The sequence below is a fragment of the Cervus elaphus genome, chromosome 19 (assembly GCF_910594005.1).
Source record: "Cervus elaphus chromosome 19, mCerEla1.1, whole genome shotgun sequence".
Lineage (NCBI taxonomy): Eukaryota > Metazoa > Chordata > Mammalia > Artiodactyla > Cervidae > Cervus > Cervus elaphus.
The window spans coordinates 53,289,693-53,307,439 of NC_057833.1; positions in this window are offsets into that span (position 1 = coordinate 53,289,693).

The following is a 17,747-nucleotide window of genomic DNA, read 5'->3' on the forward strand; positions in this document are numbered from 1 at the left end:
TCCAGTCCTGTGGCCACTGCTGAGTTTTCCAGATTTGCTGGCATATTGAGTGCAGCAACAGTTTCACAGCATCATCTTTTAAGATTTGAAATAGCTCAACTGGAATTCCATCACCTCCTCTAGCTTTGTTCATAGTGGTGCTTCCTAAGGCCCACTTGACTTTGCATTCCAGGATGTCTGGCTCTAGGTGAGTGATCATATCATCGTGGTTATCTGGGTCATGAAGATCTTTTTTGTATAGTTCTTCTGTGAACTCTTGCCACCTCTTCTTAATATCTTCTGCTTCTGTTAGGTCCATACGGTTTCTGTCCTTTATTGTGACCATCTTTGCATGAAATGTTCCCTTGGTATCTTGAATTTTCTTGAGATCTCTCATCTTTCCCATTCTATTGTTTTCCTCTATTTCTTTGCATTGCACTTTAGGAATTCTTTCTTATTTCTCCTTGCTATTCTTTGGAACTCTGCATTCAAATAGGTTTGTCTTTCCTTTTCTCCTTTGTCTTTTGTTTCTCTTCTTTTCTCAGCTATTTGTAAGGCCTCCTCAGACAACCATTTTGCCTTCTTTAATTTCTTTTTCTTGGGGATGGTCTTGATCATGCTTCCTGTATGATGTCACGAACCTCCATCGTTAGTTCTTCAGGCACTCTTGTCTATCAGATCTAATCACTTGAATCTATTTTTACTTCTACTGTATAATCATAAGGGATTTGATTTAGGTCACAAACCACTAGACCATTCAGGTATGGCCTAAATTAAATCCCTTATGATTATATAGTGAAAGTAACAAATAGATTCAAGGGATTAGATATGATAGACAGAGTGCCTGAAGTTGAAGGTAAAAGTATTGAAAAAGATATACCATGCAAACATTAATTAAGGAAAGAAGAAATGTTAGTAACAAATAAAGTAAACATTAGAGCAAATAAAATTACTAGAGACAGAGAGGGACATTATATAATAATGAGTCAATCCATCAGGAAGATAGCTGTTGCTGTTTAGTCTCTAAGTCGTGTCCAACTTTTTGAGACCCCATGGTGAGTAACCTGCCAGGCTCCTCTGTCCGTGAGATTTCCCAGGTAAGAATACTGGAGTGGGTTACCATTTCCTCCTCCAGGGGATCTGCCCAACTCAGGGATGGGACTCAGGTCTCCTGCACTGGCAGGTGAAAGTTCTTTACCACTAAAGTCACCTGAAAGAAAGTGAAAGTGAAAATGCTCAGTTGTACCTGACTCTTTGTGACCCCATGGACTGTACAAACCTTGAAATTCTCCAGGCCAGAATACTGGAGTGGGTAGCCTTTACATCTCCAGGGGATCTTCCCAACCCAGGGACTGAACCCAGGTCTTCTGCATTGCTGGTGGATTCTTTATCTCCTGAGCCACAAGGGAAGCCCAAAGCCACCTGGGAAGCCTTAAATATGTTTGCACTAAATAACAGAGCTGCAGAAACCAATAGAACTGAGAGGAGAAATAGAGGAATTCTGAAGGAAGAGCAGAATCACTAGAGAGTTAGAACCCAGAAAACATGACAGGATTGAAAATCGGTAAAGATGGACTTTGCACTGATGAGCCAGGCTGGGCCCGTGAGAGATAGAGTCGGCTAGATATGATGGGACCAGAGGACTCTGGCAGAGTGTGGTATGCAAGATGATTTCAGGAGGCTTACTGCAATTTTTGTTTGCTTTTTACTTTATGCGTTAAGTATTTTAATGTTATTAGGGGCACAAGTACTTGGGCACAGAAGATAGAAACATGGTTTCATAGACCACCTAGATTAACAGATTGCCATGAATATTTCAGAACTTTATGTATTCAACATTTCACCACAACTTCTTGGAAGTAGGGATAGTAAGAATGACTGCTCTTATCATCCCTCCCATAGTGGTCATCGTAGGTTATCATTCCCATATTGAGACTGCTGTCAGGGTGGCCCGACTGTGTCACACCACCAAGCAGGGGCCCCACACACTCTGAACCAAAGAATCATCTAGGCTTGGTGGCATCATCGAGCACCAATTGGACAATCCTGAACTTAGACCAAGGAGTTTTTCACATGTTTAAATTAAGCACTTTTCATATATGCATTTAAACACTATATTTACTACTTATTTATCATTTTTTTATTTTAATTTTTTTTTAAAGTACAACTTTTGTTTTTGCAGTGTTCGTGTCAGCAGTCTTTTGTTTCCCAAGTCTCCTTAAAACCTGACCCGGTGGGAAAGCTTTTTTTTTTTTTAATTGCTAACTCTTAGGTAAAAGACAGTACAGTCTTTTATGTTCTAATTCAGTCCTAATTTGGTAATTTGAATGTCAGGTCCTTGATAGTAACCAACCTTTCAACCTCCTCCCCCTCCCCTGGGCAAGGCCTCTACTTGACAGCTGCCTGCCTTCCAGGAAAGGAGTGTGTTTGGCATCTGCTCTTTACACTCACTTCCTCCTTCACTTGTTAGCTGCTGTTTTACTTCTTCCCTGGTTAGAAAAGGGGAGGTCCAGGGCAGGAGAAGTAAAGGCACTAGGACAGTATTTTCTGACAGGTGGCTGAGTGCTCTGTGGGCCAGGGAGGTCACATCTGAGTTCTTGCCTGGGTACCTCAATAGAGATTTCTATCACTCCCTGGAGCAGGGCACTTACGTATTTCTAGTCTTGTCACAGCATTCCCTCCTAGCTTCTTTTTGCTGAACTTCCTTCAGGATCCTAGATGATCTGACCCAACTTCTCTTTCTCCCAAGTGGCCCAGATCTGACCCATGACAAAGAGTAATACCTTCATTGTCCCCAAAACGCTGGAAATTCAGCCCACTCCTAACACAGCCACTTCTACCCTTCATGGGGTGGGAGTTGGTTGCAATTACTCTATTTCCCTTAACTGCAGGAAACATGGTCCACAGCTCTGTGTGTGTGTGGTCACGAGGAAACTTTTCACTCTAAGTCTGAAGAGAAGGACCCTTCTTGGATCTCTGCAATGGCACCAGAATCCTAAGAGCTCCTCCACAAATCCTCCTCTCCCTCCACTCCCTAAGGGGTGATCTAAGGGGTGATCTAAGGGGTACAAAAATCATGGAACCAGTTCTCCACAACTTCCTATGCAAACTTGCATATGAGGACTCCATCTTACACTACTTTGGCAATATATATTGTATATTGCATTGGAGTCTTAGTCAAAAACCGTGGTTGGAAACCACATTCTAACATCCTGCTATATTTATTTGCATGATTACTTTCTATTTAAGGAAACTGATATAAGTTGTTATGGTAGAGTGTATTTTTTAAATTAATGTATTTAGTTATAGACTGACTTTTTTTTTTAAAGATATTAAGTAATGAAATAGAAGAGGTAACGTAGATAAGGCTAAAACACAGAGACAGTAAATGAGTAATACTCATCATAGATTGGGCTTCCCTGGTGGCTCAGTGGTAAAGAATCCTCCTGCAATACAGGAGACATGAATTCAATCTCTGGATTGGGAAGATCCCCTGGAGGAGGAAATGGCAACCCACTCCAGTATTCTTGCCTGGAGAATCCCACAATAGAGGAGTCTGGCAGGCTACACTCCATGGGTTTGCAAAGAGTCTGATACAACTTAGCAACTAAACACATACATACCTACCATAGATTATATCTAAGGTATTTTATTGAGATTAATTCAGTGGAAGTGAGAATAATACATTGGAGGAAGGAGAAAATGTAGTTTTCCCATAAATTCCCAAAATACAAATACAAAGTCATGAGAAGGCTTAGTAGATAGTACAGGGAATTTTTGGAACTAGAATGCCTTCTGAGAGTTAAAATGTAACACAGCCGCGTGGGCTGTTTTGTGTCCTTTGCCACATTCTCTGACTTTTGAGGAAACTGCCCTGTTCCTCTCAAATGAACATAAAATAAAAGTTGTATATTCAAAGGGACCTTGTTCCCTAGCCACAGTTGATTGTTCCAGGGCAGGAAATTGACTGGAGTTTGGCTAATTATACTCCTTCCTTAGGAATTTGGAATTAAGACCAAGAGATTACAACTCAGTTTATCCTGCAGGAATGCATTAACCATGAGTGTGCTGGCAGATTGTATTTCTGAACTTGTGAAATGGACAGCCCGCATCTCAGAACCTGATGATATTCATTACCCAAAGTCATGAAAATTAATGAGTGAAAAGCCAAAACTCTGATTTTTAGATTTATATCGAGAAATATAATGATCCAACAGACTAAATACTTAGGCGTACAAAACAGCATATCCTGTCACTGCTTAATCTGCATAAGCAGCCAAATTATTAGAAAGTTACTTGAAATCAGAACAACGGATGCAAACTCAGTAAGCATAGTGGCTGGTGTCCGGACCAAAAAAAACATGGTGCATTTATCTCCTCCAGGGGAATATGCAATCTGGTGGGTCACAACCTGTGTTCTTTGCATCTGCAGGCCTTTTATTCCATCTGGTGCTGAAAACACTCTTTGTCATTCCATTGCCAGCTAATGCCATTTTTTTTCCAGTTTAATTTATTTATTTATTTTAAATGAAAAAAAATGAATATTTTTAATGATAAAAAGTACAGTTCACAAAGAAGGTAGCTAACACCATTTTTAATTGGCATTTTATTTTTAACTATGCCAAGTGTTATAGGCCATATGATGGTCCCCTAGAAGATATTCATGTCCTAATCCCTTGAATCTGTGAATATTACCTTATATGGCAAAAAAAAGTCTTTGCAGATGTGATAATATTACATATTTTGAGATGAAAGATTATCCTGGATCATCTGGGTGGGCCTAAATGGAATCACTGTGTCCTTTTAAGAGTAGGGAGATTTGATGTCCAGGCAGCAGATGGGAAAGCAACATGACTCCAGAGACAGAGACTGAAGTGACTAATGTGGCCACAAGTCAAGGAACTGTGGCAGCCACTACAAGTTGAAAGAGGTAGGAAGCAGATTTCTCCTGGAGTCTCTGGAAGGAGCACACCCCTGGAGTGAGCATGGCCCTACCGACACCTTGATTTTATTCCAGTGATACTGACTTTGGACTTGGCCTCCAGAACTTAAGAAAATTAATTTCTGGGTTTTTAAGCCACCAAGTTCATGGTAATTTTTTCTTACAGAAGCCATAAGAATCTAATACACCAATACTTACAGATTCAGCTTGAGAGTTACTCTTGCTGTTACAGATGACTTTACTTGACTGAATTCTAATTCATTATGTGTACGAAGTAACAGAAACTGATTTTAGTAACCGTAAGCAGAAAGGGAATTTGTAATTAGGGCCCAAGGGAACCTTACAAATTCTGAAGGCAGGAGAGTGATTGGATCTCAGGAATAGGTGGAACTATGTGACCTGGGACTCCTCTTTCATGATCTCTCATCTCTGCTCCTTTCTGAGCATCCCTCTGCTTCCTAGCCTCTCTTTCAGCAGTGCAGGCTTTCTCTGTTACTCAGTCCACATAGCAGGTAATGGCTTCTTCCTTCAAAAGCTCTCAGCTGTAAATTTTGTTTTCTCAGCTGTTAAATGAAAAAGTTGGATAATATGCTTTGCAGGCTCCCTCTGGCTCTGAAATTCGATGGAATTCTATTAAGGGTCCTGTATGGTAAATGACGGAAGGAATGGAAAGCCAACTACAGTGGGTGTGAGGGAGCAGAAGTGCCACAGAGAAGGAAGCTATGGGGTGAGGCTCAGAGCTGGAATCTCTTAAGACCCACTGAGCTCATGGGCTTAGCCAATGGGAGGCGAGATTTTGACAGGTGGCCTGGAGCAGGGGAGATTCACACTTTGTTGTTCAGTCACTCAGTTGTTTCCTATTCTTTGTGACCCCATACACTACAGCATGCCAGGCTTCCCTGTCCTTCACCATCACCTGGAGTTTGCTCAAACTTAAGTCCATTGAGTTCGTGGATGCCATCCAACCATCTCATCCTCTGTCATCCCCTTCTCCTTCTGCCTTCAATCTTTCCCAGAATCAGGGTCTTTTCCAATGAGTCAACTCTTTGCATCAGGTGGCCAAAGTATTGGAGCTTCAGCTTCAGCATCAGTCCTTCCAATGAATAGTCAGGATTGATTTCCTTTAGGATTGACTGATCGGATCTCTTTGCAGTCCAAGGGACTTGCAAGAGTCTTCTCCAGCACCACCATTCAAAAGCATCAATTCTTTGGTGTTCAGCTTTCTTTATAGTCCAACTCTCACATCCATACATGACTACTGGAAAAACCATAGTTTTGACTAGATAGACCTTTGTTGGCAAATGAATGTCTCTGTTTTTTATTATATTATCTAGGTTTATCATAGCTTTTCTTCCAAGGAGAAAGTGTCTTTTAATTTCATGGCTGTAGTCACCATCTGCAGTGATTTTGGAGCCCAAGAAAATAAAGTCTTACTCTTTCCATTGTTTCCCCCATCTATTTGCCATGAAGTTATGGGACCAGATGCCATGATCTTCATGTTTTGAACATCGAGTTTTAAGCCAGCTTTTTCACTCTCCTCTTTCACCTTCATCAAAAGGTTCTTTAGTTCCTCTTCCCTTTCTGCCATAAGTGTGGTGTCATCTGCATATCTGAGGTTATTGATATTTCTCTGGGCAGACTTGATTCTAGTTTGTGCTTCATCCAGCCCAGCGTTTCCCATCATGTACTCTGCATATAAGTTAAATAAGCAGGGTGACGATATACAGCCTTGACGTACTCCTTTCTCAATTTCGAACCAGTCCATTGTTCCATGTCTGGTTTTAACTGTTGCTTCTTGACCTGCATACAGGTCTCCCAGGAGGCAGGTAAGGTGGTCTGGTATTCCCATTTCCTTAAGACCTTTCCAGTTTGTTGTGATCCACACAGTCAAAGGCTTTGGCGTGGTCAACGAAGCAGAGTAGATGCACTGTTAGTTAGGCCCTGTGCCAACACACGTAATAGCGGACAGAAACTCTAGCTAGATTGTTCCTTATCTGTAATTAGCATATATCATTTATAAATCCTTTCCCCTTTTTTTAGTAGGAGGATACTTTATTTTTAATATAAATGAGTCAGACTGCCCCATTCTATATGTGTAGTCCCTCAGAGCACTTCCTGTTGGCTTTGGAGGAATGTTCAGTCTGTACCTGGAACCACAGTGTGACAACTAGATGCATCTCTGCCCATGCCCTTCACCTGGATAGTCCTACCCACTGACATGACACCGCCTTTGGGACCCTACCCCTGAGGTCGTCTTATTCAGAGCACCCTTATATGTACCCACTGCACCCATGACTTGTTACTAAGCTTATCACCCTGGCTGGCAGTCAGCTATTCACTCCACCAACCTATGTTTATAAACTGTATCTTTTCCACCTACATCTCCTGTGTCTAGCACAGAGCACGGAACATGGTAGAGACCCCACAAATGTTGAATGACGAGAAGGTTAAGTGTCCATTTACCCATCTTAATTATGCTGCTCATCTGACAGAAACCACCAGCCCCTTCCACATTTCCTGCTTTCAAATTGTGATCCTATGTATATTATAATGAACATTGCATCATGAGGTATAGTGAAAAATGAGATGCTTACTACCCTAAACAGAGAAGAGCTAATGTTTTCTTAGATTAGCTTTTTTTGTTCACAAAAAAATCTAAATGAGACTTTTTAGGCATGTTGAGTTTGAGGAGAAAATGTTCTGGGAAATATAGGAAGGGATAGGGAGGAAAACCAGCCCTTCCTGCTCTCAACTTAGACCCTGAAAGGAAGCCTTTCCAGCATCCTCCAGTCTTGCTACAGGATGACATACACTTACCTACTCCAAGTTCCCCTTGTGGCTTTATTTCTTGTGTTCTCATAGTTTGGAAAACAGAGTGAATTCATTTTGAGACCAGTTTATATGCAATATTTTCATGATTAAATCCATCTAGAGAAACATCACTCATTGCCTGACTGGGGTTATTGTTGTCTGGTTAGCTAGGCACATATTTTCCGAGCATGAAAGGAAAGGGTTGATATGTGGAGCCTCAGAAGAAATATCTTACTTGGCACCTGCTCCAACTACTTCCTTAGAACCACCCCACTCCCAGGCAACCTACCTTGTCTCAGAGGTCTCAAGTCTTATCCAGGGCCCCAGAAGTTTAGAGGAACTGTGAAGCATCTTAGGGAGGGGCTCCCACTCAGGAAGGAGGCATTCTCCCATGAAATCAGGCTAGGGAAAATGACTCAGTTTTACATGACTAGGAGTTTGACTTCTCTGTTTTTCTTTTTAATACTAAGCAGCATAGACATAATTATTGCTCTGTCAAGGCCATACTGCTGCTTCCCACACTAAAGTGAGTATCTGGGTAGAGGAACAGGATAGACGGTTAGGTGAGGTCATGAGGCAATGAGGAGGAACCCTCACTTGACTCTGCAGAGCCAAGCATTTGCAGAGGTGCACACATTCACATGCTGACCTTCCAATGCTGCTTCTCACTCTGGATCAGTAGTTCTCAACTGGGAGCAATTTTGCTCTCCAGGCAACATCTGACAATATCTGGGGACATTGTTGGTTGTCACAAGCATAGGAGGTGATACTGGCATCTATGAATAAAGTGTGGGGATGTCGCTAAATATCCTACAAGGCACAAGACAGGCCCCTACAACAACTATCCAACCCTGAATAACAATAATGCCCTGCTCTAGACACTTTGATATAGAGACCTCATTCCTGCCGATGGTAGCAACCATCTTCCCTAACTCCAGAGCAGAACAGCCTCCGAGCTTCTGCCTTACACACCCAGCTGCTTCTTAGGTATCTTTACCTGGAGGTCTCAAAGGCTGCTTGAACTCAGCATGACAAAAACTGATCTTTATTCTTTCAACAAACATAAATAAGCACTTTCTATATGATAGGCAGTATACTCATGATAGAAACGCAGGAGTCAAAAAAATAGGCTCTCGGCCACCTTAAAAATTCTGGTTTGGTGGAATGTCTAAGCAGCCAAATAGGAAATTATAATATTGAGTAAACAGTGATCATTAATTAAGCAGAAAACTGGGTTTTAAAATTGGTGAGGACTATATACTTGCCTGGGAAATCCCATGGACAGAGGAGCCTGGCGGCCTACAGTCCATGGGGTCACAAAAGAGGTGGACATGACTTAGGGACTAAGCAACAGCAACACTCAAATACACCATAGAACTTGTAGGCAAATTTCATTCTACAGTTGTAGGCTTAAAGGATACAACTTTCAGCCAAAGGAAGAAAGATATCAACGAAAGACTCTCAGTTCAATTTAGTTGCTCAGTCATGTCAGACTCCTTGCAACCCCATGAATTGCAGCATGCCAGGCCTCCTTGTCCATCACCAACTCCCGGAGTTTACTCAAACTCATGTCTATTGAGTTGGTGATGCCATCCAGCCATCTCATCCTCTGTTGTCCCCTTCTCCTCCTGCCCTCAATCCCTCCCAGCATCAGGGTCTTTTCCAATGAGTCAACTCTTCACATGAGGTGGCCAAAATACTGGAGTTTCAGTTTCAGCATCAGTCCTTCCAAGGAACACCTAGGACTGATTGCTTTAGGATGGACTGGTTGGATCTCCTTGCAGTCTAAAGGACTCTCAGGAGTCTTCTCCAACTCCACAGTTCAAAAGCATCAGTTTTTCGGCGCTCAGCTTTCTTCACAGTCCACTCTCACATCCCTACATGACCACTGGTAAAACCATAGCCTTGACTAGATGGACCTTTGTTGGCAAAGTAATGTCTCTGCTTTTTAATATGCTATCTAGGTTGGACATAACTTTCCTTCCAAGGAGTAAGCGTCTTTTAATTTCATGGCTGCATTCACCATCTGCAGTGATTTTGGAGCCCAGAAAAATAAAGTCAGCCACTGTTTCCTCTGTTTCCCCATCTACTTGCCATGAAGTAATGGGACCAAATGCCATGATCTTAGTTTTCTGAATGTTGAGTTTTAAGCCAACTTTTTCACTCTCCTCTTTCACTTTCATCAAGAGGCTTTTTAGTTCCTCTTCCCTTTCTGCCATAAGGGTGGTGTCATCTGCATATCTGAGGTTATTGATATTTCTCCTGGCAATCTTGATTCCAGCTTGTGCTTCCTCCAGCCCAGCATTTCTCATGATGTACTCTGCATATAAGTTAAATAAGCAGGGTAACAATATACAGCCTTGACACACTCCTTTTCGTATTTGGAACCAGTCTGTTGTTCCATGTCCAGTTCTAACTGTTGCTTCCTGACCTGCATACAGGTTTCTCAAGAGGCAGGTCAGATGGTCTGGTATTCCCATCTGTTTCAGAATTTTCCACAGTTTATTGTGATCCACACAGTCAAGGGCTTTGGCATAGTCAATAAAGCAGAAATAGATGTTTTTCTGGAACTCTCTTGCTTTTTCGATGATCCAGCAGATGTTGGCAATTTGATCTCTGGTTCCTCTGCCTTTTCTAAAACGAGCTTGAACATCTGGAAGTTCACGGTTCACGTATTGCTGAAAGCTGCCTTGCAGAATTTTGAGTATTACTTTACTAGTGTGTGAGATGAGTGCAATTGTGCGGTAGTTTGAGCATTCTTTGGGATTGCCTTTCTTTGGGATTGGAATGAAAACTGACCTTTTCCAATCCTGTGACCACTGCTGAGTTTTCCAGGTTTGCTGGAATATTGAGTGCAGCACTTTCACAGCATCATCTTTCAAGATTTGAAATAGCTCAACTGGAATTCCATCACCTCCACTAGCTTTGTTTGTAGTGATGCTTTCTAAGGCCCACTTGACTTCACATTCCAGGATGTCTGGCTCTAGGTGAGTGATCACACCATTGTGATTATCTGGGTCGTGAAGATCTTTTTTGTACAGTTCTTCTGTGTATTCTTGACACCTCTTCTTAATATCTTCTGCTTCTGTTAGGTCCATACCATTTCTGTCCTTTATTGAGCTCATCTTTGCATGAAATATTCCCTTGGTATCTCTTAAGTTTCTTGAAGAGATCTCTAGTCTTTCCCATTCTGTTGTTTTCCTCTATTTCTTTGCATTGATCACTGAGGAAGGCTTTCTTATCTCTCCTTGCTATTCTTTGGAACTCTGCATTCAAATGGGAATATCTTTCCCTTTCTCCTTTGCTTTTCGCTTCCCTTCTTTTCACAGCTATTTGTAAGCCCTCCTCAGACAGCCATTTTGCTTTTTTGCATTTCTTTTCCATGAGGATGGTCTTGATCCCTGTCTTCTGTGCAGTGTCACGAACCTCTGTCCATAGTTCATCAGGCACTCTGTCTATCAGATCTAGCCCCTTAAATCTATTTCTCACTTCCACTGTACAGTCATAAGGGATTTGATTTAGGTCATACCTGAATGGTCTAGTGGTTTTCCCTACTTTCTTCAATTTCAGTCTGAATTTGGCAATAGGGAGTTCATCATCTGAGCCACAGTCAGCTCCTGGTCTTGTTTTTGCCGACTGTATAGAGATTCTCCATCTTTGGCTGCAAAGAATATAATCAGTCTGATTTCGGTGTTGACCATCTGGTGATGTCCATGTGTAGAGTCTTCTCGAGACTCTAGATAAGTACAAATTCCAGGATCTCCTCTAGTCCCCTCTCTAGTCCCTCCTGACAAACACTTTCTGTTGGTGACAGTGGCTGTTCTGGGAGGGGAGTTGGGAGTTGGGTTCCTGTCCAGGAATAGGAAGCTATGAACTCAGGCCCTTGGGCATGTTATCCTGAAACTGTAGCTTAATTATCTTCATTGGTTGTAATTTCTTTTTTTTTTTTGTTTATTTTTTCATCTGTACATCAAGGTTCAAGACATAAGTTCTTACTCTGCCATAAAGGCCATGTTTTTGCCTTATCCAGAGGCTATGTAATAATAAATAGACTCTACACATAGGCTGTGGCACTGTTTTTACATAAATCATATTTAGCTTGAGGACATAGAGGATCATTTCACTACTACAACATAGGTCTGGAAGAATTAAATGTGGCAGACTATCAAATGGTGCTTTTTTAAAATACAATCTATTTATTTTATATTTTGGTCTGTGCCAGGTCTTTGTTGCTACGTAGACTTTTCTCTAGTTGCAGCCAGCAGAGACTACTCTCTATTTGTGATGTTTGGGTGTCTCATTGTGGAAGCTTTTCTTGTTGTGGGGTACGGGCTCTGGAGTACAGGCTCAGTAGTTGTGGTGCATGGGCTTAGTTACTCTGAGGCACATGAGATCTTCCTGGACTGGGGGGAACCCATGTCTCCTGCATTGGCAGGTGGATTCTTTACTACAGAGCCACCAGGGAAGCCCCCACATGGTGCTTTAAGAGGGAAAATTTAACTCAGGCTTGGAGGTTAGGGAAGGATTCCTGAAGAAGTATCTCTGAAGATATAACCTGAAGTACCAGGGAAAGTTATGGAGATGGTCTGTCATAGTTCAGTCACTCAGTCATGTCCCACTCCTTGTGACCCATGGACTGCAGCATGCCAGGCTTCCCTGTCCTTCACTATCCTCCAGAGTTTACTCAAACTCATGTCCATTGAGTCGGTGATACTCTTGGAGTAGGAAATGGCAACCTGCTCCAGTATTTTTGCCTGGAAAATTCCATGGACAGAGGAGCCTGGTAGGCTATAGTCCAGGGGGCCGCAAAGAGTTGGACACATACACACTGACATACATCAACACGAATGAGCCATAGGTATATATAGATACATGCCTCCCTCGTGAGCTTCCCTCCCCCCCAGCCCACACCTCTAGATAGTCACAGAGCACTGGGTTTGAACACCCTGCATCAAACAGCAAATTCCCACTGGCTGTTTATTTTACAAAATATGTCTATTTTTACATATTTTACATGTCTAATATATGTTTCAATGCTTCTCTCTCAATTTTTGCCACCCTCTCCTTCCCCCACTGTGTCCACAAGTCTGTTCTCTGTGCCAGCATCTTGGAGGACAATATTCTTTACTCAGTCTACAGATTCAAGTGCTAATCCCACCCAGAAACACCCTCACAGAAACATCCAGAATAATGTTTGACCAAACATTTGGGCATGCATGACCCAGTCAAGTTGGTAGAAAAAAAATAACAGTCATATCACTTTAAAAATTCTATTTGTTTAAAAAATATATAAATCAGGCTTCACTAAGGCCCCTCACTGTATCCCTACATGGAAGAAACTATTCAAAATCTCATTTAAACAATGCTCTTCTGTTTCAGAATACTGCATTTTTTCGTGACTATATTTAGCTGTGCTGTTCATAGGTAACCATTACATTTTAAGCAACTCACAGCATGTTAGCTTCCAGGAACAAGGATTTCTAAACAAAGTAGTATGTGGAAAAGCACTTTTCCCTGAGAGGCAGGGGTGTGGTTAGCTTCCAGAAACTTGGCCAAAACTTGTTTGGGAAAGTGGGGTCTCTAACAGAGACACACCCAGATAGTGCCAAAGGGAGCGGAGAAACGAATTACAGAGCCAAGGAAGGCTGGGATGTGGTCCTGGTGACACCACTTGAGTTAGAATGAATGACTGTAGAGAGCTGGTGGTGAAGGTATGAATTTCCCGCAGTCAGTACAGCTTATCAGTCAAGTCTCAAAGTCAGTTGTGAGCAACCAAATTTCATCTATCTAAATAGAATCAGAATAATGGAGTTGGGGGAGGGGTGGTGGTGGCGTAGATTTATCTTCTAGAAAATATGAAAAAGAAAGGAGAATTGATATGTCTTTATAGTACCTAATTTAACCTTTGAAGTAGGAGTTACTATATCCACTTTATAGAAGATAAAAATGAGGCATTAACAGATTAAACTACTTATCCAGGGATATAGAGCTAGAAGTTGGCTACGGAAAACTTAAATACACAGTTTTCTCTAATTGCTCTTCATTATGCTGAAGGTAACAGTTTGGGGTTGAATTCTGTGACCCCCATATGTTGAAGTCCTAACCCCCAGTATCTTAGAATGTAAACTTATTTGGAGATAGGGTCTTTATGTGTGTGTATGCATGCTCAGTGACTGTCAAGTCCAATTCTTTGCAGCCCTATGGACTATAGCCTGTCAGGCTCTGCTGTCCATGGAATTTTCCAGTCGAGAATACTGGAGTGGGTTGCCATTTCCTACTTCTGAACCTTCCCAACCCAGGGATCAAACCTGCCTCTCTTGTATCTCCTCCATTGGCAGGCTGATTCTTTACAACTTCAACCACCTGGGAAGCCCCAGGGTCTTTCTTGCTACTGCTGCTAGGTCACTTCAGTCGTGTCCGACACTGTGCGACCCCATCCCTGGGATTCTCCAGGCAAGAACACTGGAGTGGGTTGCCATTTCCTTCTCCAATGCATAAAAGTGAAAAGTGAAAGTGAAGTCGCTCAGTCATGTCTGACTCTTCGCGACCCCATGGACTGCAGCCTACCAGGCTCCTCCGTCCGTGGGATTTTCCAGGCAAGAGTACTGGAGTGGGGTGCCATTGCCTTCTCCGGATTAAGCAGGTATTGGAGGCTGAAGGGTGAAGGAGGAGCATGGAGGTGACAGAGAATTCAGGAAGCAGCTCCCATCCTAGGGCAAGGGGAAAAGAGAAGAGATCAGGGTTATCAGAATCTAAAGGCTTAGAGGAGTGGCCCTACCAAGCTGGGATCCAGATGTGGGGGCTGCCTGTCAGTGCTGGTGCCTCCAGAGCTCAGGGGATGGACCCACCAAGCTGGACCTCATCTCTGAGGACTCGTGGCCAGTGGCTGGGGCTGGTGTCTCCAACGGGGATACTGTGAGGTTTGATCAGAAGAGTGGGAACCAGAACCCATTGTCATCAACAGGGTGAGCAGTCTTTCCAGAGGTGACACTGACAGGAACAAAAAGCAAAACAATTCCAAGAATCCCCTCCAGCCTTCCAGTCTCCCTTTAGTGTCCCCTATTGTCAGAGTGTCACAGGGACCAGCTACTCAAGGAGAAATATGGCTTGATGACCTCTGTCTTATTCTAAAGATCTAAATGGCTTTCCTTCAGGAGGGCCCTGCTCACCATCACTCCTTCGCCCCATTGCTAGTCATCCTAGGACCTGGCAAAACTTATCTGTACCATCTGGTATACCAGTTCTTTATAAATTCCCTGAAACACATTTGTCATCATATTGCTCCTCTCCTCAAAAACTTTTAGTAACTAACTGTTTTCTCTATAACCCTATTTTCTCCCCACCCTGACCAGGCCCTCAGCCCTAACCATCAATGATTTCACTTATCCCTACTAAATGCCCTTTCTCATTCTCCGTGTTGACAATTCCACACACTCTCCACAGCCCTTCCTCCAGCCTATTTGTCACAAAGAAAATGGGCTATCAGGCCAGAACCCTTCAACTTCTCTTTCCTCTTCCTGTCAACTTACCTACTCACTTTCCTCCTTCCTGCCTGGCTCAGAAGAAGAGCTTTCAGTCCTCCTGTCCCAGACTAGCCTCCTCACCTTCCTGGGCCTCAACCCAATCCTGCCTGCCTCTCCCAGGCCTTGCTCTCTTGTCTGTATTTTTATAATCTTACTCTCTCTAAGAGCTACTTCCTCTTCACCAAGAATATATCCAGGTCTTCCCCCATCTGAAAAAAGGCTTCCCCAAATTCAGCTCCCTTATCATGTTCTCAGCATATGTTCACTTCCTCACTTTTCAGTCACTCTTCCACCCAAGCACTCTGGCATCTGTCACTGTCACTTACTTAAATGCCTTCCCTTAAGGTTAGCAATGACCAAATAATCAAATGTATTTTGTGCTGTCTTGTTCAGTCATGTCTAACTCTTTGCAACCCCATGGACTGCAGCACGCCAGGCTTCCCTGTCCTTCACTATCTCCTGGAGTTTGCTCAAACTTATATCCATTGAATAGGTAATGCCATCCAACTATCTCATCTTCTGTTGTTGCTTTCTCCTCCTGCCTTCAGTCTTTCCCAGTATCAGAGTCTTTTCCAATGAGTCAGTTTTTTGTATCAGGTGGACAAAGCATTGGAGCTTCAGCTTCAGCATCAGTCCTTCTGATGAATATCCAGGATTAATTTCTTTTAGGATTGACTGGTTTGATCCCTTGCAGTCCAAGGGACTCTCAGGAGTCTTCTCCAACACCACTATTCGAAAGCATCAATTCTTTGGCATTCAGTCTTCTTTATGGTCCAACTCTCACATTCATACATTGACTACTGAAAAAACCATAGCTTTGACTTGACTGATATTTGCCAGCAAAGTGATGTCTCTGCTTTTTAATATCTAATCTAGGCTTATCATAGCTTTTCTTCCAAGGAGCAAATGTCTTTTAATTTCATGGCTGCAGTCACCATCCTTGGTGATTTCGGAACCCAAGAAAATAAAATCTGTCACTGTCTTACTTGATCTCTCCTGTACTATTTGATCTTTGGTAAAGATTTTATGATGGTTTTTGTCTTGGTTTAAAATTAATACTCAGTCATTACAAACATTTGGGGGAATATGTAAAATAACAAAATATATGTTAAAAAAAAAAAAAAAAAGATTCTCAGACTTCCCTGGCAGTGCAGTGGTTAAGACTCTGTGCTTCCAAAGTAGGAGGCATGGGTTTGATCCCTGGTTGGGGAACTAAGATCCTGTATATTGTGTATAGCATGGCAAAAATTTTTTAAAATAAAAATCTCTGAACCAGATAATACTTACTATAAAGTTCTGAGGGGGTTACATTCTAAGGTACTGGAAGTTCGGGCTTCAACATATGAGTTTTGAGGCAGACACAGTTCAGCCCATAATAGTCTTTGTAGAAAAAGTTTTAAGATCTAAAAGCTTGGCTTTTAGTTATTAAATGCTAATGCTCCAAAAGATTTAGGGCATAAAATCATGTCACACTATTATCATGTCATATTATTAAATTATGAATCCCATATTTCATACTTGGGTTAGATTCCTCTGAATTTCCACTGAGCTCTAAGACACTGACAATTATAGTTCTGGTTACGGAAACAAAAGAGAAATTTGAGACATGTTATTTTTACACTGATATCCCTAGACAGCACTGATGCTTTAAATGTTTATATCTGATTTTTTGTTGTTTTTCTGACTCCTCTGTCACTATCAGCAGTTTTTCTTACTGTTTACAATGTACAACTAGATCTTCCTATCACTTACGAACCTCAGTCTGGCATAGAAACTTGATAACTTGAGTGTCTTTGAATATGTAGCAAAAACAAATAAGCTTTATTGAAGGGTTTAAGGGGCTTGCCTATGAATGAACTCTTTGGTGTATGGCTTCTATGAAACCTGTTTTCGTGACTTTTTTTGCTACTTCCTATCCCTAGCTGTGTTTAGATTAAGTTCAGTCCAGGTTTCAGGTGGATGAGAGGTCATTGTACAGCAGAGTTTTGGCAAGAGAAAATCTTTTACCTTTTCACAGAATAAAACCTTGAGCTTGGCAATGGGAACTCTGGGATCTATTTAAATCCCCCAGTTCGGTGAATACTCCACTGGCATAGAGAAAGGATAATATGACCCAGTGTCTTCTCCTCCCCACCCCCACACTTTCTGCTGTCCCTTGTCCAATCTGCATTTGACCTAGACCTGAAGCTGTCATTGTCTGAAGGGAGATTTGTTACAACATAATGCAAATAGCAAAGAAGTCAGTTCTTAGTTTCAAAATAGGTTTTGCAAGAAAAAAGGGTTTTGTGATCCAAAAGCTTTGCCTTTAGATACCAAAAGCTAATACCTCCCAAAATTCAGGGCATAAAATCATGCCAAATTATATATTATTAAACTGTGACTCCCATGTTTCTAAAAGAGCAATATAGAAAGGCTCTCTTTGTTAGTTCTGGTTATTTTGTAATTAAAGAAAACAACCAAATAAGCTATTTCTGTGTAGGTACTCCAGTAAG